This window comes from Vicugna pacos, chromosome 30 (genome assembly GCF_048564905.1).
Source record: "Vicugna pacos chromosome 30, VicPac4, whole genome shotgun sequence".
Lineage (NCBI taxonomy): Eukaryota > Metazoa > Chordata > Mammalia > Artiodactyla > Camelidae > Vicugna > Vicugna pacos.
The window spans coordinates 31,782,298-31,808,084 of NC_133016.1; the positions used below are offsets into that span (position 1 = coordinate 31,782,298).

General features: G+C 44.5%; 1 protein-coding gene and 1 long non-coding RNA gene across 2 annotated transcripts in view; one reads left to right on the forward strand and one right to left on the reverse strand.

Annotated features, from left to right (window-relative positions):
* LOC140690347 (trafficking protein particle complex subunit 9-like) overlaps window positions 1–25,787 on the reverse strand; it is a 274,618-nt gene that overhangs the window by 93,455 nt on the left and 155,376 nt on the right. The gene's annotated exons all lie outside the window — the stretch shown is intronic.
* The window catches only part of LOC140690367 (uncharacterized), a 30,041-nt gene continuing 14,826 nt past the window's right edge, over window positions 10,573–25,787 (forward strand). Inside the window, exons 1-2 of the long non-coding RNA XR_012065634.1 lie at window positions 10,573–10,801; window positions 19,824–19,949. This is a non-coding gene — a long non-coding RNA (uncharacterized lncRNA). The remainder of the gene's footprint in view (window positions 10,802–19,823; window positions 19,950–25,787) is intronic.

Consider the following 25,787-nt stretch of genomic DNA (forward strand, 5'->3'; position numbering starts at 1 on the left):
TATCTAGAAACATTTCCGGTGGGACACTTGGATAAGAACTAATTATAGCAGTAATGAAACTGGTCCCATGAACGTAGGCTCTGCACAACAAGGATGCTTTGACCGGAGGCCTCAGCCGCGGCCTGCAGGGTCTGTTCACGTGGTCTGCCTGGCTTCCCTGCAGATGTTGTGCAGAAAATCAAACCTGCAGTTAAAGTCATAGAAGACCCAAGAAATCCAGAAAAATGCAGTGAGATTCATCTCCTTGGGAATATTTTTGAAAACCATCGAGTAATATGAAGAAGAGATTTAAGAGGTTCGTTTCAAAGCAGATGATGTCCAACTGCAGGTGGGTCAGTTTTGCCATTGTTGCTCGCTAGTTGGCTTTCTGCTGCTTCTAACACGCCACTTTTAAGAGAAGTGGCCTGAGTCAGCCCTCAGAGCAGAAAGGTGAGCTGGGCCTGGAGACAGCCAAGCTCCTCTGCTGTGTAGTGACCCGCTGAGAAGGAAGGGTTGGCCCAGGGCTTCCTCTGACTCTCTCCCTCAGTTATAAACTCTATGAAGGGAAAATGGAACAAAAATCTTAATTCAATATGGTATTGTCAAATTATTGTCAAATTCATCCCCTTTGGAGGGGATGGTATATTTCAAGGGGTAGAGTACATGCTGGATTCAATTTGCGGTACCTCAATGTAAAAAAATAATAAGAAAAAATCTTTAAAAAAAGAAAAATAATGAAGAAGAAAAGAGATCTCAAACAACCCCAGTTTAAAAAGAAAAAAACTCTTTTAAAAATAGTAGTCAGCTAGGACTTTTGCTAGATTAGGAGTTTGGGATTAACAGCTACACACTACTATGTATAAAATAAATAACCAACTCCCAGGTCCTTAATAAATTAGTTCAACCTGAATCCTTTTTCTTTTTTCCCCTAAGCAACCCATGGAAGCCTCTGAAATTCTCATCTTATAAAAGAATTCATTTAAAGGTGGTTTGAAAGTTACTGGTTAAAACAGTTATTTGTGGTTCCATGAATATAGGTCTAGTAAGAAAGACAGACAGTAAACCAGTAAGGAAATAAATATATGATGTACTGCCAGGTACTAATAATTGCCACAAAGAAACATAAAGCATATTAGGAGAGAAAATGTTTGAATAGGAAATATGTGCGTGCTATTTTAAATAATCTGGTCAGGTAAGTCCTCTCTGAGGGTAAATAATTTGAACAAAGTCCTGAATAAAGCAAAAGAATAAGCCACGTAGGTAACATACAAGAAAAACCTCCCAGGCTGGAAGAAGTGTAAGTACTAGACTTGGAGTTAGAAACGCAGCTGTCCTGGTGGGGACCATCGGGGCGGTGAAGATGGGCTGGAGCAGAACGGTGAGAGCTGAGGCTGCAGAGATCGGTGAGGGCCCGGATCACATAGGGCCTTGGTAGGGACTCTGGATATCCTTCTGAATACAATGGAAAATCACGAAAGTATTTTGCAAAGCGGAACAACTTGATCTGATTCATACTTTAATAAGACCGTTGTGGGTAACGTATGGGGAATAAGCAATGGAAGCAGGGCAAGGTAAACTGATGGGAAGCAAGTGGGAAGAGTGCTGCTGACCTGGAGAGAGACACTGAGGTTGGGCTGGGATGATGGTGGGAGACGGGCTGAAAGGGGGACACGATTTAACAGTAACGGTCACAGGCCTTAATGCTCGAGTTGGACACAGACACAGAGTGGTACAGGGTGATGGGTATGTGATATTTGGGGATGAGCCACAGTTTTTGTGCAGAGACCTGACAGGAGAATAAAGTGTGGACGTTGACGTCGGTAAGAAAGGTTGGTGGGTTTTGAATTCCCCCTAGAGTCGTGTCTCTGTTTCTCTGTACATGACGTCAGCCGAGCAGGGATGGGTGTTCCTACTTCTGCAGAGAATTGCGTGTCCTCCTCATCGACTAATTCGAGAGGCCGACCTGCCCATCCAATTGCAACATCTTGAATCTGCTTCTTTCTATCCAGGAGGAGATTTCCAACTAAAATGCCAATCAAAAATTCCCGTGTCCAGAGTTAGAGCTGTGTGCCTTTGGGAGGATCTCAGAGATGCATCCACAGAGGCTCGGTGTGCTCTCTCTCCCTCAGAGAACACAGTTCCCTTCAGCCCACTGGGTCTCAGCAGAGAAGATTTCACACATAGCCCCTCTCAGGCCCTGGGGACCAACCTCACGCTTGGCCGAGCTCTGAAATTGAGCACGAGTTCCGGGCAAAGGGCCTTCTCCAGGGGGCCATCTGGCAGATTACATGAGGACAGTGTACAAAAGAGTGGGAGGGTTGATGGTATAAATGCATTTTTAGTTTTGGTCTGAAACTGATTCTGTCCTTCCGTTTCGTTAAGCAAGTGTTAGGCCAGACATGATTCTCCTTTTTCTTTATATTTGATCATCCAAGAGGTTTAGATAGGGGATTTGTTTTAGGATAAGAATCTTTAAAAAAAACCTTGCAAATAGCGTCTTGTTAGGCATTTTGACAAGTGAATTCTCCAGGCAGTATTGAACCCCCTTGTTCCTCCAGGGGGTCTCCAAAGGTATATATTTTCCAAATCTGACCCAAAGCCAATGAGTCTTTTCTTTTTTTTTAAGAACTTCACCATGGACAAAAGATGTCACTAAAGAAGGTGAGAAAAGAGCAGGTCCCCATAATCCAGAGTCCCTCCCAAAGAGCCCACAGAAGTAAAGAGGAGATGAACGAGAGAAACGTTTTATTTATGCACACGCAGGAGCCAACCAGAAAAGTACCTACCACGTTAAGTGGTGAAAGTTAAAGGCTTTTTTATCAACCTAACTTAATAGGGAAAGGGGAAAGGAGAGAATTGGCTTCCATGACAGGTTTTCTTCTGCATCTTTTGAATCTCAGTTATCTTCAGCTTAAAGAGGTTTTGTATTAACCGTGGGTTCCATCTGACTTTCCATTCCTCGAACCTTGTTCTTCTTTTTCAAGATTCACTCATGTATTCTGACCCCCTGGATTTTCCACGTGAATTTTAGATTGATTGTCAATTCCTGCAAAATACCACCTGGGATTTGGGTAGGCATTCTTTGAATCCTTAGATCTATTCGTGGACATTTGTCATCTTAGTAGAATGAAGCCTTGTGCTCCATGAATATGGGATTATTCTCTTTGAATATAGGTCTTCATTTCTCTCAACAGACTCTCTCATCTATTGTAGTCTTCAGTGTCCAAGTCGGGTACTTCTTGCTCACCTCTATTGGATGCTGATTCAGAAGAGACACGACCTCCTGGAGAACCTCTGCTTCCACTGAGCTGACATGGAACTGAGTCCTGAGAAGGCTTTAAATTCCTTTAAAAATAGGATTAATGTACTTTAAGTACTCCATAGATGAGTAATGAATGGGTCACATTAGCATAGGATTTTAATCCTTTTAGAATTAGTAGAGTAATACAGACACAGTACAAAAAATTGAAATATTGCCTAAAAAAGAAGTGATTTGTAATTCCCACCCACAGCGGTGTCTGTCATGAATGATTTGGTGCTTATGTCTCAGTCTCTGTGTCTCTCAGTATGTCTCTCTCCATCTCTGTATCTCACACACTCACAATCAGATCAATTTCCATCTATATTGATTTCACACACATGTGGTCGTGCAGATGGGACCCTGGATGCAGAGATTGGGTCTGCATACTTCCACCCTGAGGCCTCCTTGACGTTGGGTTTAGACCGGGCACCCAATTTTCCAACTGAACAGCATTCATTCATCCACATGAACCAGAACGAATGGACCCCATCCCCTCTACATCAATATTAGTGTTGCCTTAATTCCGACTGTTTCAACCAGTGCTGTGATGAACACCCTTGAAAAGGCATCTTTGAATAGGTGTGTAAGGATTTTAATGGGATGAACTGTAAGTATCAGATCTTCTGAGGAAGAGATGCATCTGTGGCCCTTTGATGCGTCCTGCACCCTGTTCTCCTGAAGAGGAGCGTCCCTTCGCTCTTCCCTCCAGGGGATCTGCTGGAGCCTCTGCCTGCTTACATTGTCACCAGGGCTGGTTGTCACCTGACTAAAGAACCGCCAGTGTGATGGTGACCAATGCTGTCTCTGCAATGTTTCCGTCTGCCTCTGTTCTCACCTGAGAGGTCAAGCATCTCTAACACACACTGGCCACCTGCATTGCCTCTCATTGGAACTGCCCATGCCTGTTCTGTTTCTGTTTAGAACACTGAGTTTCAAAAGGATTTTGGAATACAGGGATGGGAAAAATTTCTCCAACCTTGGGTTATGAGGAATGAATTTTCCAGGTTGTGGTTTGCCTTTCAAGCAATTTTTCTGGGCTTTTACTAATTTTTTTTATTCGTTTGGTTTTGTTTTTGCCACAGGAAGAGCTAAGCATCTCCCTTGTGTCTTCTGGCTGTGGTGTCACAGGGGGAACAGCAGTGTCTACCCTGAGATTATGCACAGAGTTACCAAAAGGGCTTCATTTAGTGCATCACATCTTTAATCCCTCTGGATATCCCCTGAAAATAATAAAAATGCTGTTTCAAGTGAAAACAAACAAAAATCCTCAGCCCCAGGTGAAAACATGTGGGCAGGAAGGAAAAAATCCTTTTTTAAAATTTCATTGGCAGGGAACAACCAGTAGAGGTAAAGACACGCAAAGAGAAAGAGGACTTGGGGTTGCCAGGGGCTGGGTGAGGAGGGAGGGGAGTGCATGCTCTGGATCCAAGGTTTCAATTTGAGGAAAGAAATAGTGTGAAACTAGATGGTAGTGATGGTCGCACAACATTGTGAATGCCCCTAATGCTCCTGAATTGCACAATTTAAAAGGGGAAAAGTCTATATTTTATTACATGAAACTCTAAAAAGAAAAATCAAGGATGTCATAAATGATGTGAAACAAGCAAAGGAAACTAAAGAAAATGAAACAAAAACATCTCCAGCGGAAGGGACGTCAAGTTTGTGGGGGGACTGACGGTGGGATTTTGGAGAACATTTTGGAGAAGAAGGTGTGGGTGGGTGCAGAGGGGGCTCTACCCCAGGTGGTGGTGATGCCTGAACTGTTTCTCCGTTGCCCAGCAGTCCAGCTGCAGATGCAGGTTCAGGAGGATCTTCAGGAGCGGCAGGAGGGAGCTCGAGGTCTCCTGCTGGATCCAATTCGTCCCATTTTTGGTCTCTGACATCTTCCCCTGCCCCTGCCTCCTCTGTAACTATTGGAAGTGGAGAGAGTTTTAAGTCTTGTGGAAGACCTCATGCTGTGAGAGAGGAAAAATTTACTCACCTGCCTCCCTTTCCATGTGCCTCTACAAGGACAGAAATCTTCCCAGAGCTTTCCAGACAGCTCCCACCCAGAAAGTGCCCACAGGATGTGTTCTGTGACTGAATTTTTCCAGACAGGTGGTCTGAGGCCATTCTTTTTTCTGGTCCCAACAGTAGCCTCTAGGGACACCTCCCTGTGTGGCCCAGCCTTCGTCCCACCCTCACCTACACACATACACCGGCCCTGCCTTTTTGACCTTTGGTCTCTGCTTCAGGGGCTCCTGGTCCTCCACCTGACTTGCAGCGAGGTGGGCACGGTGCTCCAGGTCAGACCAGGGTGTGCTGAGCTACCCGTCAGCCCCGGGTAGGTCCCTGGGAGAGTCCTGGGTGATGTCTGGGTCGGAGGCCTGCCCCACTGATTTGTGGGCCATGGTGGTGGGGACCCCTCCATATCCAGACCCACCAGGAGCCTGCGCTGGCCCTCAGAAGAGTGACACACCAGCCCTTCACTTGGGGAGGGGGCGTTGGTGTTCTTATTCATCAGCTTCTTTTCAATATGTGGTATCTGGCTCTGCAATGATAGTGACCAGCAGCTGACCCAGCATGGAATCTCAGAGTCCTTCCCGGCCAGGAACACTCCTGATTCTGTAGACTCTACCCTCTGCTGCTAGATCAGACCAGAACCTTGTTCAGCTCAGACATCCGGGAGGGAATATACATACCCAGAGAGCATGGGCTCCACCTCGGGCAGCAGGACCCTTCCCGGGCTCTCCACATTCCAGCCAGCCAGCTTTGTCCTGGGCTGTCTATGTGACCGGGCCCCCCAGGCCTCTGTCCTGCTCTTTCTTGAGGCAGATACCCATCCCCAACATGACTGCTCCACCTTCACCAGGCAGGATGGGGCCGTGTGGCTACCTGGATGGGATCTGAGTGGTGGCCCAGCCTGGAGGGGCCTGCCCTGGGCCTCCCTGTGTTACCTTTGGGTCTCTCTGGCCAAAAGGCCAGAGGTGCCTTGGGTGAGACCTGACCCAGTGCCGGCAGCGTTGGTAGAGGCCCTCGCTGCGGGCTTTCCGGGGCCTGCGGCCTCAGGATAATGGGATGCAGCAGAACATGCCTCTGTCTCCAACCAGGTGAGCTGAGTAGGGACTTCTCTACAGAGTGGATGCCTGGTGACTTCGGTTCCAAGTTCTGTTGGGCTCTATTGCCAGGGAAGTGAGGTCACTTCCTGGGGTCCACTTCTCCAAGCTTCCTCCTGACACAAAGCTCCTCTAGGGCCTTTCTGGGCTTCCAATCTCTCATTTCTCACTCCATGCCATGTCCACACACAGTGACACCATCTCAGCCCCCCCCATAGCCCTGGGGAGGCCTGGATGCAACCAGTGCCGCAGCTCTGAAGACACAGCTGGGTTCAGACCTGGCTCCCCCTACTCAGCAGTGTTATCATCCTGGACAAGCCACGTGCCTCTCAGGGTCTCCCCAATCCCCCATCAGCACAGTGGGGATCATTCTGGCCCCTGCTTCCTAGAGAAGCCATCCTGTCTCTAGACCTAGAAACACCTATTGCATCTGTCACCCCCATGGGCTGGCATCACAGGGAGATCATGCACAGACTCAGCAAAGGAAGGACCCCACAGAGGGCTGGCGGAGTGCAAAGCACGCCCCACACAGGCCAGGGTCTGCCCTGTGGTCTGGAGAAAGTCACTTTCCTTGCTGCTTGCTTCCCCGCTCACAGTCGTGAGATTGAAATTAAATACAACTCTGACATCGTCCGCTCTGGCATACAACCTCCTAGGTCATTCTGTCATGTTGACATACAGGCCCAGTGTCCCATCTCGGCCTCTGTGGTGGGCTGCCCCACAATGGCTTCCTATTTTTTGCCTTCTGTTCCCACACCCTTGTGGGATCCCCACACCATCCCCTGGAGGGTGGATCGACTTTGGGACCAGGTTCTGACACATAGACTGACTTGTGAAAATGTATGTGAGTTCCACTCATTACCAGCTCCAGTGTTCCTTCTCTCTGTCTCTGTCTCTCAGTGCCTCTCTGAGTTGTCTCTCTCTCTGTTTCTCTGTCTCCCCGTGCTTCTCTGTGTTTCAGTCTGTCTGTCTGTTTTCCTGTATGTATGTGTGTATATATTTATGTGTATATGTGTGTATTTATGTGTGTGTATTGTACGGGTCCAGGGCAGGTCACTTTTGAAAATCCCTTGATGACATATTGATTATTTTGAATTCATGTTACTGAAGAAATATTATCTTTGAAAATTGTGCAAGCACTTTGGTGGGATCTTCTCTAAGGCTCAGCACTGCTAGGGAAGGGATGCACCTGTGGCACTTTGATGTATCCTACACCTTGTTCTGCCGGAGAGGAGCGTCCATTTGCTCTTCCTTCCAGGGTACCTCCTGGGGCCTCTGCCTGCTCACGTTGTCACCAGGGCTGGTTGTCACCGGGGTAAAGACCTGCCAGGGTGATGGTGGCCAATGCTGTCTCTGCAGTCTGTCTGTCTGCCTGTGTCCTCACCTGAGAGGTCGAGCATCTCCAGCACAAACCGGCCACCTGCACTGCCTCTCGTTGGAACTGACTCTGTGTGTTTTGTTTCTTTTCAGAACACTGGGCTTCAAGAGCTTTTTGGACCACAGGGATGTGAAGCTTTTTTCCGACCTTGGGTCATGAGGAAAGGTATTTCCAGGCTGTGGTTTGTCTTTCCAGCTGTCTTTCTTGGCCTTTGTTTTCTGCTTTTGTTTGGTTTGATTTTGCCACAAGAAGAGCTAAGCATCTCCCTTCTGGCTCTGATTTCACACTTAGAACAGCACTGCCTACCCCGAGATTATACACAGAGTTACTAAAAGGGCTTCATTTGGTACGTCTCATCTTTAATCCATCTGGACTCTCCTCTCAAAATACAAAAATGCTAATTCACGTGAAAAAAAAATAATTCACCCGTCCCTACTTAAGATATGTGGGCAGACAAACCAAAAAAAAAAGCCACCTTTTATACGATTTCACTGATAGGGAACCTCCAGGATACGTAAAGACATAGAGAGAGAAAGGGGATTAGGGCTTGTCATGGGCTGGGCGAGGTAGGACGTGGGGTGCTCTTTGTATACAAGCTTTTACTTTGAGGAAGAAAATAGTCTGAAACAAGTGGTGCTGGTCTCACAGCACTGTGAATGCAATTAATGCTCCTTAAAATTGCACAATTTAAAATGGGAAAAGGCTAAACTTTATTCTTATATACTTAAAACAAAAATAGAATATAGTATAATAGAAAAGAAAAAATCTGACTCCATAGAAGATCTGTCCTTTTGGCTTTAACCCTTTGCCCTCTTTTCTAGGCTTAGTTTTACTAGCTCTGCACCTTTTGTAAAACAATGTTGCCTTTAGCCTTAAATATACAGAAGAGCCTACTTTCAAGGCTCTGATTTTTTAAGGATATTAACACTTTTGCACTTGTATAAAGACAACAGGTTGTAGAATAGAAAACTACTTTTGTTTTGTTAGAGGATTTACAGAGGCACTATGACCTGGTCTACGTAAACAGCTGCAAAACAAGATAATGGCGGACTAATATCTTGGAGAACCATCTTCCCCATGTCAACTTCAGGCTCCTTTTCTACTAAAAAGGGGAGGGGCTGTGGTTGGTTGTTGCAAACTTGTTGGTGTAGAAATTCTTTGTTCTTGGAATCCTTTGCAGCTGTCCACGTGGGTCAGATCATGGTGTTTCTGCAAAACCTGCAACAAAACAAACTTTTTCTATTCTGCCACTTGTTATCTTTATAGGAGTGCAAAGTATTTATATCCTTAAAGCTCAGAGTTTTGGGAATAGGCTCTCCTGTTTATTTCAGGCTAAAGGCAACATTGTTTTACAAAAGGTGCATAACTAGCAAGTCTAAGCCTAGAAAACACGGCAGAGTGTTAAAGGAAAAGGAACAGATCCAATATGGAGTCAGATTTGTTCTTCTCTATTACAGTGACTTTTGGTGAGAGCTAAGTGGATGATTCCTGGGTGGGTCCTCCACTGTCCAAGGCTGGAGTTCAGGCAGGATCCCTGCCAGATTCACCATGACTTTGGACCTAATCTACTGCAGAGAAAGTGACAATTATTGGATTAAAATTACCTCTCAAAATCCCTTCAATTGCCTGTAAACTATACCACAGCAGGGGATGTCTCATTGGCCAGTCAACTGCCAGTCTCCCTTGATGCAAGGGACCAGCGTCGCGGTGAGATCCATGGTGGCCTGGCCAGTGCACCTTCCTACTTTGCTCTAAAACATTGGCTTCCTCACTTTGACGCCTTGACAGCTTCCTTCCCTCTTCCCTCTGGACTGGTGTGAATGAACAAGGTCCCTGCACCCACCTGGGCTGAGACCAGGCCATGCACACAGCCCCATGCACACAGCCCACCATCTGCTGTCTACCCCTGGGCTCAAGTGCAAACTCTGAACTCCCCCACCCCAAAGGTCCGCGTGCCCAATGCCTCCGCCTTAGGGGTCCAGATCACCATCAGTACCATCAACCACCCAAATCCCAAGGCCAGTGCCTGGCAGCCTGGGATCAACCTGACCCATCGGGTCAGTTGAGGCACAGGCTGTGGGAATCAGGGTGCCAAGGCGGGAATTGGAACCACCTTCAGCCCAGCCTGCCTCACCCTGTAGCCTCAGACATTAACTATGAATGTGCACACTAGGCTGGATCCCCCACTGGTGGCAGTAGTAATCATTACTGGAGCACGGATTTCCCCACCTCAACCACAGGGTGAGGGGTTGGGGAGTGAGCTCAGGGTAGGGGTGCACTCAGAATGAAGGGGATCCCATGGTGAGAGGGTACAGGTTGAGAGGTGTGGGGCCCGATCAGATTGGAACTGACCTGGTTGAGAGGTGAGGGGGACAATTTCAGGATGTTGGGTGTCCTGTGCTGAGATATGAGGGGTAAGCTTGTGGGTGTAGGGGCCATAGGTTAGGACCTAGCAGGATGGAGTGTCAGGGCAGGGACCTCGGTGTGAGGAGAAGGAGCAGTGTCTTCAAGGTCTGGTGGGAGACTGGGCCTGGCCAGGGGTGGGAAGGTAGTAACAGGGAGGAAAAGGTGTGCAGGGGAAGTGGGGCTGGCGGGGTGTGGCCTGGCCCAGGGCAGTCGTGGTTCTAGTTCAGTGCCAGGACCCAGTCAGTGGCTGGGTGAAGGCTCTGGGGATGGAGACCCGGCGGGACGAGCAGGAGGGGCCCCACCTGGCTCCTCCCGGCCCCAGCGGCCAGGGCCGGTAAAGCAGGAGACCCACCCGAGCAGTTTGCGCTGCGGGCGGGAGGAGGAGGGGCGCGCACGCGCAGACGGACAGACGCGCGGACGCCGGAACCCACCCAGAACGCGTGGAAGCTGGCGGCAGCCGGTTGCTCCTGGACCAGCTCCTGGAAGAGGAACACGGCCTGGGGCCTGGGCCGCCGCTTGCCCGCGGCTCGGCTGCCGCTGCCGGACAGTTAAGAGGGCGCTGGTGGGGGCGCGCTGCTCGGGGAGCCGGCGGGTGACGCCTGGGCTGTGCAGCTGAGGAGGCGCCCAGGGAGGGGTGCGGAGGTGAGGTCCCGGCTGCGCGTCCCGTTAGGACCCTGAGGCGGGTCCCAGCCCCGCTGTGGTTCGTGGTAACCCCGCTATTAGTAGTTCCTGGACCTCGCGTTTGTGCCGCAGCTTAAACCCGGGTTTAGGAGATCAGGTACAGCCCCGGGAGGTGGGAGGGCGCCGGACGGCTCCGGAGCATCTCCTATTGGCCCTCAGATCATGGCCTGCTCCTGGGAGGCGGGTGCGGTGCGGTCGCGGGGCCTCGGATGGAATGGGGGCTGCCCCATGAGAGCCCCTGGATTTGCTCCCATCTTACCCGCGGCCTGACCTTGGGGGCGGCCTCTAAAGACCCAGGTTCGTGGGACTCAGGTTACAGGTCAGTCTGCTCCTGGGAGGTGGGCTCGGTGTGATCAGTGTGCTGGGATGGCTGCAGCAGCAGCGGGAAATGGTCGCAAACCCCGCGCTCTCATAGGGCAGCCCCAATCCCGCCATAGCAGCCGCCACCTTTCCCTGACAGCACAGCACCCGCCTTCCAGGAGCAGGCTGACCTGTAACCTGAGTTCCACGAACCTGAGGCAGCAGAGGCCAAGCTCAGGCCATGCGCTGGGGAGTTTGAAGCAAATCCACGGGCCCCCATGGTCAGACTCCATAACCCGCCACTCCCTTCGACCACACCGCGCCCTCTTCCCAGGAGCAGGCTGACCTGGGGACCGTGCCTGGAGCAGCAGAGGCCGAGCCCTTGACAGGCCGTGGGGAAGATGGGGGCAAGTCGACCAGCTTGCCAGGTCGCTGCCCATCTCCCTGCCGCTGCCCCAGGTTCGTGGATCACTTGTTTTCAAGCCAGTGGTTTCCTGAGAGGCAGGCGCGGTGCAGTCAGGTGGCGGAGGCTGCGGGGAGGGATGCTGCCCCAAGGGAAGCAGGTGGACTTGCTCCCATCTCCCCCAGGGCCAGACCTGTGGACGGCCTCTGCTGCCCCAGGTTTGCAGGACACATGTCATGTCATCCTGTCCCTGGGAGGAAGGCTCAGTGTACTCGGGGCAGCCTCAGTGGCTGACAAGGAATTTAGAAGTGGGCTCTAGCCCAGCATAACTAACTCTCCTTTCTTCTCTTGCTTCCTCAGTTGGTGGCTGTATCGGCTTTTTCATTATAGGTTTTTGCTGGATAATGAACATAGGTTTCTGTGCTATATAGAAGAAACTTTATTTAAAATCTCTTTTTATATGTAGTGGCTAACATTTGTAAATCTCGAACTCCCCTTTCCCTAGTAACCTTAAGATTGTTTACTAAGTCTGCAAGTCTGTTTCTGTTCTGCAGATGAGTTCACATTGTCTTTTTCTCTCTTTTTTTAGATTGCACATATGAGTTGTATCATTTGGTATTTTTCTGTTTCTGGCTGATTTCACTTATAATGACCATCTCTAGCTCCATCCATGTTGCTGCAAATGGTTTTATTTTGTCCTATTCATGGTAGAGTAGTATTCCAGTGTATAAATATGCAGCAACTTCTTTACCCAGTCATCTGTTACTACATTTAACTTGCCTCCATGTCTCGGCTATTGTATACAGTGGTGCTGTGAATACTGGTGAGCAGGTATCTTTTCACATTGGAGTTATTTCCAGTTATGTACACAGATGTGGAATTGCTGGGTCATAGGGTAAGTCTACTTTTAGTTTTATCAGGGATTTCCATGCTTTCCATAATGACTACACCAAACTAGATTTCTACCAGCAGTGTAAGAGGGTACCCTTCCCTCTACAGCCTCTCTAGCATTTATCATTCATGAACTTCTGAGCGATGGCCATTCTGACTAGTGTGAGCTGATTCTTCATTGTAGTTTTGATTTGAATTCCTCGGTTTATTAGTGATATCGAGCATTTTTTCCTGTGCCTATTGGTCAATTGTGTCTTCATTGGAGAAATGCTTGTTTAGGTCTTCTGCCTATTTTAGGATTGAGCTGTTTGTTTTTTTGTTATTAAGTTGTATGAGCTGTTTATATATTCTGAAAATTAAGCCTTTGTTAGTCGTATAATTTGCAAATATTTTCTCCCATTCGTAGGTTGTTGTTTACTTTTGTTTTACTTATGGTTGTCTTTGTTGTGAAGAAATTTATGAGTTTAATTACGTCCCTTTTGTTTATTTTTTTCTCTTATTTCCATTGCCTTGGTAGATTACCCTAGGAGAATGTTGCTAAGATTTATGTCAGATAATGTTTTGCCTATGTTTTCTTTTAGGAGATTTATCATGTCTTGTCCATCTGCATCTTTAAGCCTGTACTCTACATCTGTGCTTCAGTTTTGAATTTTGAGCTTCTTAGAGAAAACCTACTCTTAGCTCATACGTCAGATTCAACATGTCTAAAGCTGATTTCATAATCTTTCTTCTTGCAGCGTCTCCACTTATTCAGTGGGATAATCATTCTTCCGGTCTTAAATACCCAAAGGCTTGGAGTGGTCTTTGATTTATCTTTTTCTCACCACCCTCCATATTTTGTCAGCTTCTTGAACTGTATGTTTTTGGTTTCAAGTGTCTATTCTGATTGCTGATACTCTGATGAAGAGCTTTCATCCCTGATACGTTATTGTTTCCTTCTGCTGAATTCTTGGATATTCTCTCCCCCCCTTTCAGTCAACCTACAGTTTTGGCTCTCCAACATCTAGAGTCAAGTCAAAGAGTTAACACAACCAGATCTCAGTCAGGTAGTCTCGACCCATCATCATTTTGTACTTAGCTTATGTGTTCCAATTATTATGTAACTTAGCCTCCTATGGTAACATGTGCCTTATTAAAAACCAGGAGTCACCAGCCTTTTCCTATCCAGTCCTCAGTTAAAACAGATTACAATTGCCCTGAGAACTAGTTGGAGCCCCATCCCCTTCATAGAGTCTTCCCTATTTACTCCAAATACTTCTAGCTCCTCTTTGTATTCCTGCACTGTTTATGATCAGTAGCCTGTAATCTTGGCTTTGAGTACTGACTTGGTACCATCCCTGGGTGGTTTCCAATGTTTTTCCTCACTTAGCTGGTAACTGGAGAAGACTACCTTGTTCAGCCTCCTTTATACCCCTCACCCTGCTTAGCATCGGACAAAACATGCATCCAGGCAGTGCTTACCTACTTTATTTATTCGCAGGGTGGTGGTGTGGATTATAGCTAATAACTATTAATTCAGTGTTGCAATTAAAAAAGAAAGGCAAGAAAATCCATAAAACTTTATCTCCATGTTCAGTTTAGCGCTTTACCTCAATAGTTTTCTTAAGTCTGTATTTACATTCACATAGTGTTCAGTGCTTGTACAGTTTCCTGAGGCAAGCAGGTGAATTGTCATTATGTTTGACTTTCACGTTACATTTCATATTGGATATATTTGTGCAATGACAAAACCTTCTTTTATAAGTAAACAGCCGGAAGCCCAGAGAGACTAAGAGCCTAACCCAGGGTCACCTGGTTAGTGTTTGGCACAGGCCAGGACCACAGTTCACATCATCCAGCTGATCGTCTTCCAGTGCCTTTTCATTCCAGTGCTGGGAAATGTAGCCCCATCAGCCAAATGGCCAAGTCACATTGCTGCCCCTTTACCTGCCAGTGATGGCAGTGCTTCAAAAAGTGGCAAAGGAAAGGTCAGAAATAGGAGTGATAAAACACATTTAAGTGCTGGAAATGGATCCTCAACCTCCTCCTCCCTACTTGAGCGCCTCACAAGTGTCCCACTCTGACAGTGCTGATCATTGTTTATAACATAGCCTTAAAATCAGACATCTTTTATAAGACATGCTTTTATCTTGGTCCCTTTCCTGCTAGTAGTCACCATCATGGGCAGAAAGTGCTTGGTTATGTTCTGTTTGTCACATAGGTGGGAGGGAAAGTGGGAAAGTGAGTGGGTTGTACTGAAGCCGAGCATTTTACAGCTCTGTTGTTCTAGGACCAGAGCAGTTCCACTCTTGCTTTCATCACCTCTCCACCTCCGAGTCCCAGCCACCCATTCATGCCTGCTTCCCCACATGCCACGTCCTGGGGAAGGACAGAGTGGTGGGCAATGCCCCCTCCGCCCTCTGCTCTGGGAGGTGTAGGAGTCTGCATTAACTTTTGAGCTGTTTTAGTAATTGGGCTTTTCCAGCTTTTCTAGACATCTCCTTTCCATCTCTGAGAAATTGGATTTGTAACTTAACCATACATGGACTATACTAATGTATTCAGTGACATTAGTGTGATGTTGCCTCTAAGGTGTTCTGTGACTGGATAGGAGGTTTTTATTTCACAGGATGCTTCACATCCAATTCTAAAGGCCTAGAGGCTGCAGGTGTAATCCAAGTCCTTACATGTCTGTAAGGTAGACATGAACATTATTTGATAATATGACCATATGTTCATAGATTACGGTTAGTCCTCCGGCTCTGTATCTAATGAAAGTTTAAATTCCAAACACTTGAAGAAATTTTGTGGACCATGTCTTTTTGCCTGTAACCAGTTGCCAAAACTGAAATCACAACTCTACCACAAGCCACAGTGTTTCCCAGTAGAGAAAGCCCTCTAATTTTACAACCTCTAAGTAGTGCAGTGGTTGTTTGTGTGAGATGAGGGATGCCAGAGTATTTTTTGGGACACTAGAGTGGCATGACAAGTATTCTGGGACTGGTTACAGTTGAATCTCTACTTCCTATATCCTGGATTGATTACAGAGGCAATGTTAGTGCAGTAACCATCTTGTGTATGCAAGTGTAGGTAGGAAGACAAGAGAGAAAATAGAAGGGATATAAAGTAATGGAGGGACTTCATAGCAGTACAAATAGTGACTTTGACACCACCAGCTGATGACGTGAACTTGGCAAGAATTTGTGAGAATTGGTGGGTGTCATTGCAAGCAGGAGAGTCCTGCAGCTCTTGGGGTGAACAGGCAAAGGGGAGAGCAGATATGGTGGCTATCCGGGGGCTATTTTTGTCCTGAATGTGAAAATGTCCAGTCCCCTGTTCAATTTGGCAGCCACAACTTCACATGACTCAGGGCATTATTTCCACCAGAAATCCATAAAATTATAAACAACCTCTGTTTCCCAAAGTGTTTGTTCTCTATCTGAGATGATTGTCCTGTGGTGGGAGGTAAGTGGGCGATGGGCCCTGTTACATCACCCCCTTTCACTAGAAGTCTACCTCGCTGCTTTTCAACCTACTCCTAGAGGTGCTGTCATTCTGTTACACCTAGGCCTGTAAGACGGGCTTGCCTGAATCCTCACGTGAAGAGGGATGGTTATGTGCAGTTTTAAAAAATTGCTTGGGTCATGTGGTCCTTTGTTCCTTCCAATGGAAATCACTATTCCAGAGCAAATAGTATGCCTCCATAGAAAGTATATTGTTTGTAAGTTGTCTTCAGAGGTTTTGCAGTAGGTTTAAATATTTGCTTGGTGATGGCATCTTGATTGATTGAAGGAGGCAACCCTCACTAGGGGCATTGTGTGCTTTCTGTCTGAGAGTTCCTTTACTGGCAGCAGAGTGTTCGTAGGCAGAGTTAGAAAGTTACCTGATCTGAGAAGCCGAATTTGCCCACAGCTTGGAATTGGCGGAAGAGTCTGTTATGGAAGGAAAGCTTTAGGATTATCTGGTAGCAGAGTTCTGGGATCCAAACCCTGGGAAACCTCAGCTTTTGTAGAGTATGTTCTGTAACAATAGGCTATAGGATAATTTTTACACTTGTTATAGGATGTAGAGTTGGGGAAAGGCTTAAAAGTGCAAGAACCTTAAAAGAGAATCTCCGAATATTTTAAAGAAGACAGTTCTCAGAATGAGAGCTTTTCTAGAAAAGACTAGCTCTTCACTTCACAGGGGAAGCAGGGAGCAGGTGTAACTGCACTTACGGTAACTTAAAAGGTAAACCTTACCCTCCCACTTAGCTGTTTCCTGGTGTAAGTTCATCTCGCACATCTGTAGTTATAGACCTTATGTGTCATTTTCTGGTACTCCATTCTGCTTCTTAGTGAGAGACTGACACAAAGCCACATAGCAATTGAAAAATTGCGCAAACGACTTTATTGTTAAAAATGTAGACCTGTGGCTGGGTGCTTCATTTGCAAGTGTCTTTCAGTACATAGAACACTGAAAAGAATGCAGTGTTATTTCTTTTTTTATTCCTTTAAGCCTTTGAAAAGAAGGTTTTCTTTGCAGAGTGTCTGGAGTACATCAGAACAAGCAGAAACTAAAAATAGCTTTAAGAAAGCTCCAGTATAGACGTTGCTTATAGTATGGTATCTGTCTTAAAGTTAATTCTTTAAAGCAGGAAGCTGTAACTCTCAATTTCTTAAGCAAATATAAACATTCTTGGCACTTAATGACATTCTTTGTGGGGTGAAGCTGATTTTGCTTCCATTCTGAGCGTTGAAAGTCCTTCTATGATACTCCTACCAGTCCTCAATATTTTATTTTCCCTCTGTTGTGAACTTGTTATTAAACTTGAAGCAGATATAAATATCATTAACTTGCTACATATGTAGATGTTCAGTGTTACATAGTCAGAAAGTTTGTGTACATCACACGTATCTACATAATTCCCCCCTTTCCAACTTTGTTCCTGATAGGATTGTGGGAAATGGCAGTATGGGGATATGTCTTTCAGTACACAGTGTTTCCCCTCTTCCCTCTACCAGATCTGGATTTTCTTTCATCTTTCGGCTTCTAGACTTACTAGCTCTTTTTCTTAAGCTAGGTATGTCTCATCCCCCTGTGCACACAAACATGCGTACACACACACACACACACACACACATATATTCTGCCGTAAGGAGTAGCGTGCAGCATCCCATTCTCCCACTCCTTCTCTGGATCCACCCACTGGAGGCAGTGTCTTGCACGAATTCATTTGTAAGTTCCTTTATAAAATTCGAGTGGTTGGGAAATAGGACTGATATCCACACCTAGTAGGCAGGCCCTCAAGGACAACTTCTATGGTTAATGCCAGGTTATCTTAATGTTTGAGTATCTGGGTTTCATGTCTTCCTCTACCACCTGTGTGACCCATGATTCCCACATTTTTGCCTCCCTCTAGAATTTTTCTCTCCAACTCTGAACTCTTACAATGTTCTGCTGATTTGACATCTTCACTTGGAACTCTGATATCTTAAAATCAACATGTGTAAAAACTGAGCTCTTTGTCGTCCAACCCCCCAAACTGGTCCTTTCTGCAACATCCCCCATTCAGTTAGTGGAAACTTAATCCTTCCAGCTGCTTGGGTCAAAAAACTTGGAGTTATTCTGATTTTCACTGACATACCACATGAATTCTGTCAATAGATCTGGTTTAACACTGCCTTTAAAACAGATCCAGAACCCAGCCACTTCTCACCATGGCTCCTGCCTCCACTGCTGCTTCCCTGCCCTGAGCCACTGTCCTCTCCTCCTGCACAGCCCTTCTCAGAGGCTTCCCTCCTTTCATCTCTGACCCGTTTTGACTATTCTCACCTGGCAGTCAAGTGAGCCTTGAAAACCTAAGTTAGATTGTGTCGTCATTCTGCAGTGCCTCCCAATTTCACTCGGGGTAAAAGCCACAGTCCTTGCAACGTCCTCCAAGGCCATACAGGATCTGCACTGACCCTTCTCCGCAGCTCCAGCAGTGCCCCCATTCTGGAACATGCGAAGTGCACGCTGGCCTCGGTGATGGTTATTCCGTCCACCTGGGACTTCTCACCTCCAAGTCTTAGTTCTAACCTCAGTCCTCAGTGTGGCCTGCTCTGGTATTTAATACAACATCACCATAATCCCATACCCTAAACTCTCTTTACCTTGCCCTTTTTTTATTTTTTCCATGGTTCCTCTTTCTTAACATGCCACTTCCTCTGCCTCTCTTTCGTGTGAATTGTCATCTCCACCCCCCACCCCAGCTAGACTCCAACCCAGCTCCGTGAGGACAGGAATTTTGTTTTGTTTATTGATCTATTCCAAGTGCCTAGATTAGTCCTGGGTACATAGTAGCCTGTCAAAAATTATTTGCTAAATAATTTAAAATATTATAAAATGAGTCATCCTTTCAGGAACAGGTGAGGAAAGGAAGCTGCATGAAAGAATGGTGCAGTAAATAATGATATTTGCCTGTTGTTCTTTGTGTGATATATATATATGTGTTTTAGCTTAATTTGGTATCCAGTTTCTTAATTTAATAGCTGTATTAAGGTGTAATTTACAGGCCATAAAATTCACAAATTATAATTGCACAAATCAGCCATTTTAGATATTTCTAGAGTTGTGCAACTGTGTCCTCACAAAGTCCCCTTTTTTCCATCCATATGCAGTTCGCCCTCCACTCAGTGGCACCCTGATTTTATTTGTTTTTGTTTTTTTGGCAATCACATCTCAAAAGAATAATTTACACAGCAGTACTAATAGAGCTTTGGCTTTTAGAAATGACACACTTAAATATGAATTCAGCTGTCATTGCTGAATGTAGGTAGCAGTATCAGACATCGGTGAGAAGAATGGACTTGAGTGTCAGACTGGCTGCAGTCTTACCCAGCTCCACCAGTTACCAAGTTACCCAAATTATTTTCTGCCTCAAATTCTTTATCTGTTATATGGGGGTAATAATAGCAGCTTATAGAGTTGTTGTGAGGATTAAGCAAATAGTGAAACAAAATTTAGTATAGTGGCCAGCTTATGTAATTACGTAAGAAATAGCCTTGCAGGTAGAGAGCAAAATTCAAATCAGTTTCTAAAGTATGTGTAAAATATGATCCAGTTCCTGCCTGGTTTGTAAACACGTATGCCTACTGCAGAATGTAAAAGCAGGCTAATTTCCAACAGAAAAGATAATTTCTTAGCATTTCTTTCAAAGATATATGCAAAATCATTTTTACTAAATTTCGGGTGCCCACCTCTGAAAGAGCTTTGACACCAGGGAGGTAATTATCTACTTTTTTGTTAAAATCATGCTGACCATCACAAAGTGTTCTGAATTATATTTTAGCCTTTATGTTGGGAAATACTGTGAGACTTCTTCTAAATTAATGGGGGGGCATTCACTGTAGCTCTTGTAGCTGTTTTGTTGTTTTCTTTTATGTACAGATGCACAAAGCAGGTTCATCAGAAGCCTCTCAATTCCAAAGATAATAACAGTGAAAAATATTGTACAGTGACAGTGAATCCTTGGCATATGAAGAAAGATTGTAAAGCCCTGAATGAATTAAGAAGGTATTGTTACATTAACATACATGTAACCATGGCTCTCTTACCTTTATTTTTCACTTTATAATGAAGATACTCCCCACCCGTCAAGGTTGCTTTGTTTGATATAGGGAATATCTAAAGCCTTTTCTGCAAGTTTTTAAAATAAGTAACAGAAGGTAATTTATCAGAAGTGTGAATGGTGTAATCTGCTCTGTCTAGTATAGTAGCCACTAGCCACATGTGGCTATTTTGAATTGAGATGTTCTATAAGTGGAAAATATATAATAGATTTTTAAGACTTCATACAACAAAACTAATGTAAAATATTTATTAATAAGTTTTAAAAGTGTCAATCACACTTTTGAAATGATAGTATATTGGATATTTTGGGATAAATATAATTATTACTGAAATTAATTTCACTTGTTCCTTTTTATTTTCTAAATGGTATTACTGGAAAATTGTGACTTACACTATGTTTCTATTGACAATTCTGGCTTCTAACTTATTGCAAATAATATGAAAAGAAAACTTTGATGAAAAATTTTGTAATTGAATAGTTGATTTACATCATAATATTTTCAGGTGTGCAATACAGAGGCTCAACATTTTTATAGATTATATTCCATTTAAAGTCACCATAAAATAATGGCTATATTTCCCTGTGCTGTATGATACAGCCCTGTAAGCTATCCAATTTATACATAGTAATTTTTACCTCTCAATACCCTACACCTTCCCTGCCTCCCCTCTCCTCCTTCTCCCCATTGGTAACCACCAGTCTGTTCTATGTACCTGTGAGTCTATTTCTGTTTTATTATAGTAATTAATTTGTTCAATTTTTTATATATACATATAAGTTAATACATAGAATATTTGTTTTTCTTCCTCTGACTTATTTCACTATGCATAATAACCTGTAGGTCCATCCATGATATTGCAAATGGCATTATTTTGTTTTTTATGGCTGATCAGTATTCCATTGTGTGTGTGTGTTCATGTGTGTATATCTGTGTGTATACACATGCATATATGTGTATATATAATATACCACAACTTCTTTATCCAGTCATCTGTCAGTGAACACTTGGGTTGTTTCAGTGTTTTGGCTATTGTAAATAGTGCTGCTGTGAACATTGGGGTGCATGTGTCTTTTTGAATTATATTTTTCTCCAGAAATATACGCATGAATGGGATTGCTGGATCACACGGAAGTCTATTTTCAGTTTTTTATGGAAACTCTATACTGTCCTCCAAAGTGGCTGTGCAATTTACATTCCCACCAACCGAGTAGGAGGGTTCCTTTTTCTCTTAAAAGGTCAAAAATTCTCTAAATTTATATACTTTCCTTACAGTTTAGGACACAATTTGGCAAAAGCCAGAAAGAATTTGATAGGAGTAAATACAGTATTTTTTTTAAATGTCCATGCATTACGGATAGATATGTTATTGATGAGTTGGTTCCCTACATTTGTAGATGCAGAAGTTTTTATACCTTCATAGACATTTCAGTCTAGCAGAGAGAAAAATTTCTTTGCATTTTGCTGAACTTGTCCGGGTGGCTTTATCGAATATGGTCCAGGCCTCCAGAGGTGAATACACATCCAAACCTGAAACATTTGAATGTCTGCAAGATTTTAAGAGTCAAGAATGTCAGATCTGGACTATAAATCTGGTAAATGACATCAGTGAGTGGACTCAAGAAAACTCCATTTGAGTGCAAAACCTTTCATAAGCCAAAAAAGGCATTGAAATTGTGGCAAAGCCAGAGACTTGTGTGTGACACATATGGCCACAAACCCATGGGGACAACCACAGGCGTCCTGGAGTGCCAAGGGAATTCCATGTGAGGAGTCCAGCACTCACAGGAATCCAATAAGTCCCTGCCAGCCAGAGCAACTTCATTGCTACCGTGCTGTTTTGAGCAAATGTCTTTTCAACAGGTTCAAATTGGTTTGTATTTTTTTTTACATTTTTTATTAATTCATACTCATTTTACAGTGTTGTGTCAAATTCCAGTGTTCAGCACAATTTTTCAGTCATTCATGGACATATACACACTCATTGTCATATTTTTTCTCTGTGATTTATCATAACATTTTGTGTATATTTCCCTGTGCTATACAGTGTAATCTTGTTTATCTATTCTACAATTTTGAAATCCCAGTCTATCCCTTCCCACCCTCTACCCCCCTGGTAACCACAAGTCTGTATTCTCTGTCCATGAGTCTATTTCTGTCCTGTATTTATGCTTTGTTTTTGTTTGTTTTTTTTTTTTAGATTCCATATATGAGTGATCTCATATGGTATTTTTCTTTCTCTTTCTGGCTTACTTCACTTAGAATGACATTCTCTAGGATCATCCATGTTGCTGCAAATGGCATTATGTTGTCGGTTTTTATGGCTGAGTAGTATTCCATTGTATAAATATACCACATCTTCTTTATCCAGTCACCTGTTGATGGACATTTAGGTTGTTTCCATGTTTTGGCTATTGTAAATAGTGCTGCTATGAACATTGGGGTGCAGGTGGCACCCTGAAGTAGATTTCCTTCTGGGTACAAGCCCAGGAGTGGGATTCCTGGGTCATATGGTAAGTCTATTCCTAGTCTTTTGAGGAATCTCCACACTGTTTTCCATAGTGGCTGCACCAAACTGCATTCCCACCAGCAGTGTAAGAGGGTTCCCCTTTCTCCACAGCCTGTCCAGCATTTGTCATTTGTGGATTTTTGAATGACGGCCATTCTGACTGGTGTGAGGTGATACCTCATTGTAGTTTTGATTTGCATTTCTCTGATAATTAGTGATATTGAACATTTTTTCATGTGCTTTTTGATCATTTCTATGTCTTCCTTGGAGAGTTTCTTATTTAGGTCCTCTGCCCATTTTTGGATTGGGTTGTTTATTTTTTACTTATTGAGTCATATGAGCTGCTTATATATTTTGGAGATCAAGCCTTTGTCGGTTTCACTTGCAAAAATTTTCTCCCATTCCATAGGTTTTCTTCTTGATTTATTTCTGGTTTCCTTTGCTCTGCAGAAGCTTGTAAGTTTCATTAGGTCCCATTTGTTTATTCTTGCTTTTATTTCTTCTAGGAGAAAATTTTTGAAATGTATGTCAGATAATGTTTTGCCTATGTTTTCCGCTAGGAGGTTCTTGCCCTTCTTATTTCAGGGAATGGCACTATAATTTAGACACTGCCAAAGCCATAAAAGAGACAGAGGGATGTGAGGAGAAGGCTTGGAGGGTGCACCGTTCAGTGCTTTTAAATTGTGACAGTTACTTGTGCTTTTTTTACTTTTTTTTAATGGAGGTAATGGGGCTTGAACCCAGGACCTTGTACATGCTTAGCACGTGCTCTACCACTGGCCGGCATCTTTGACTTCTTCCTGCCCTTCCATCACACCTGTGGCCAATCCGTCCACCTGCTGAAATGTTTTCTTCTCTCTCCTCCTGAGAGGGCCTCAGCAGGCCTCCACATGAACCTGCCAATAGTCCTCCCTGCCTCTATCTTGTCTCTTTCTAGATCACTTTGCATGTCTCCTCTACCTTGGAGGCACACAGAGTCCTTTGAGATGTGCACCTGTGATCTCTCCACCTGGTTGCTCATCTGCCTCCCGCACCCTGTGCTCGCTTGTAGACTATTTGCAGTTCCTGGAAGGGACCTGGCTCTCTTTGGCCTCCCTCCTTTGCATGCGCAGCTCCCCAGGGAGAAATGGCCTTAACATTATACGTTCACCTGATCACTTCTAGGGCATCTCAGAACTCAGCACAGTGGTTCCCTCCTCTGGGAGAGCCTTGGCTACAGTTCCGGCTCTCTGCCCTGAGCACCCTCTGCTGACTGTTATCCAAGCCCTCTTAACACGCCTCCTCAGCCATCACTTCACTATGAGTCCTGTGCACCTAGGAGCTCCCGGAAGCAGGGACTGTGTCTTTTTCCTCTTTATTCTCAGAGCATTGTACAGACTCAGGTACAATGGTGGAGGGCACAGTGGTTATTCTGCAATTTCTCTAGAGTTGGGGCCTAGGGGTAACAGTCTGGTGGGAAGAAGGGCTTAGGGGATTTCCCCTGAAGCCACATTTTCAATTAACATTTCATGTTGTTTTTGTTTACTATTTGAAGTTACGAGTCTTAAAACAGAATGACGATTTCTAAAAATTACTTTACCGATGATTGAGGAAAATGGCAGTTTTCCATATTTAAGAATATTATTTAAAGTTTGTGTGACTGTGGTGGTGGAAAATAGAAATGCAGGGGCTACTAAAGCATTCTCATCCCCTTCCCCACCCTCAGGTCCTTTGGACAGAAGAGACAGAGGGATGTGAGGAGAAGGCTTGGAGGGTGCACCGTTCAGTGCTTTTAAATTGTGACAGTTACTTGTGCTATTTTTTACTTTTTTTTTAATGGAGGTAATGGGGCTTGAACCCAGGACCTTGTACATGCTTAGCACGTGCTCTACCACTGAGCTATACCCACCCTTCCCCCCGATATTTGTGTTTTTAGTGGGCATAATGTGCTGGTAGCAGGTACTTTAGCATCAGACACAGTCACCTGCCTCTGACCATCACGTTAATACCTTTCCCCTGAGCTAGAGAGCTAGTCTGTTTCCAAAAGTTCAATAAATTATCTACATTTTCTTTTTTCTTAAACAAAAGGTATTAACTCATTTTTTTTAGTATCACCTATAAATATAATGTGATTTTATTAACCATTTACCAAAGTGTTAAGTGTAATAAATATTAAGTACAGATTTCTGAAGCATCAGTCATCACTGAAGATCCACATTCTGCTGTTCTCTCTCGATGTTAGTCACCTTACTATTGGAGTTCTGAAAGCAGCGCCAGGCAGAACTTGAGTACAAATGGGACACGGTTGAGCAGGAAGAACAAGTCCGACCAGAATAGGAGGCGCGGTGTCCCCACGTGGAGATAGATGAGATTACCCAGGAAGAGCGGGTGCTGTTTAGATGCACTTTAGTCTGTTTACTTCTGGACTTGTCAGCCTTGGCTGCATGTTGGAATCACCAGGGGACCTTAAAAAATGTTGGTGCCTGGATTCCATCACTGCAAACTCTGATGGTACTTAGTGGCCTGGGGTGCATTCTGGCATAGGGAAGTTTTTAAAGCTCCTCTGGTTATTCTAATGTGCAGCCAAGGTGAAGGAGCACTGCCTGGAATGGTGGACACAGAAGAGAAGTGAGGCCCTTCCTTCATAATAACAGTAAAAAGGGGGAAAAGAAAAAGACTGGTATAAGTGTATAAGAGGCATTGATTTGTATCCTTTCATAACACCAAAAAAAAATGCAAAATATAAATTAGCTACAATGACATAGTTGTAGAAGGAAAGACAAATTGGTTTTTATAGTTGACTCCCATTTTTTCACATGAGGCCTCGTTTTCATCGTAGACTAAGTGCCCCTTTGTCTTGAACTAAGTCCCAGTCACTGCTACCCCTTCCTGTTGGGATGTGCACAAAGAAGCATGGCTCTCATCCTAAAGTCAGAGAAAGGGTAGAAGAAGCAGGGAAACATTTGTTGAGGTGCCATCATTGTTTGAGCAGTGTTTGAGCTAGTCATGTTACATAATTGGAAATGTAAATTTATTGCTGCCACTCCTGCTGCAAAATTAAAAAAATAAAACTGTATATCTTTGTATCAACATTCTAGAGCTATGAAAAGATGATTTTTGAGTCATTTGTATTATTGCTTCTTTCCATCAGCTGAGATAATTTAGAGCTGTTTGTTCTTGCAGTCAGCAGCAGCAGGACAGAAGGTTATGAGCATGAATAACACTTGGAAAAAATGCTTTTATTAGGAGCATCTGAAAATGTCTCCAAATATAGATTTAATAAATGAATCACAG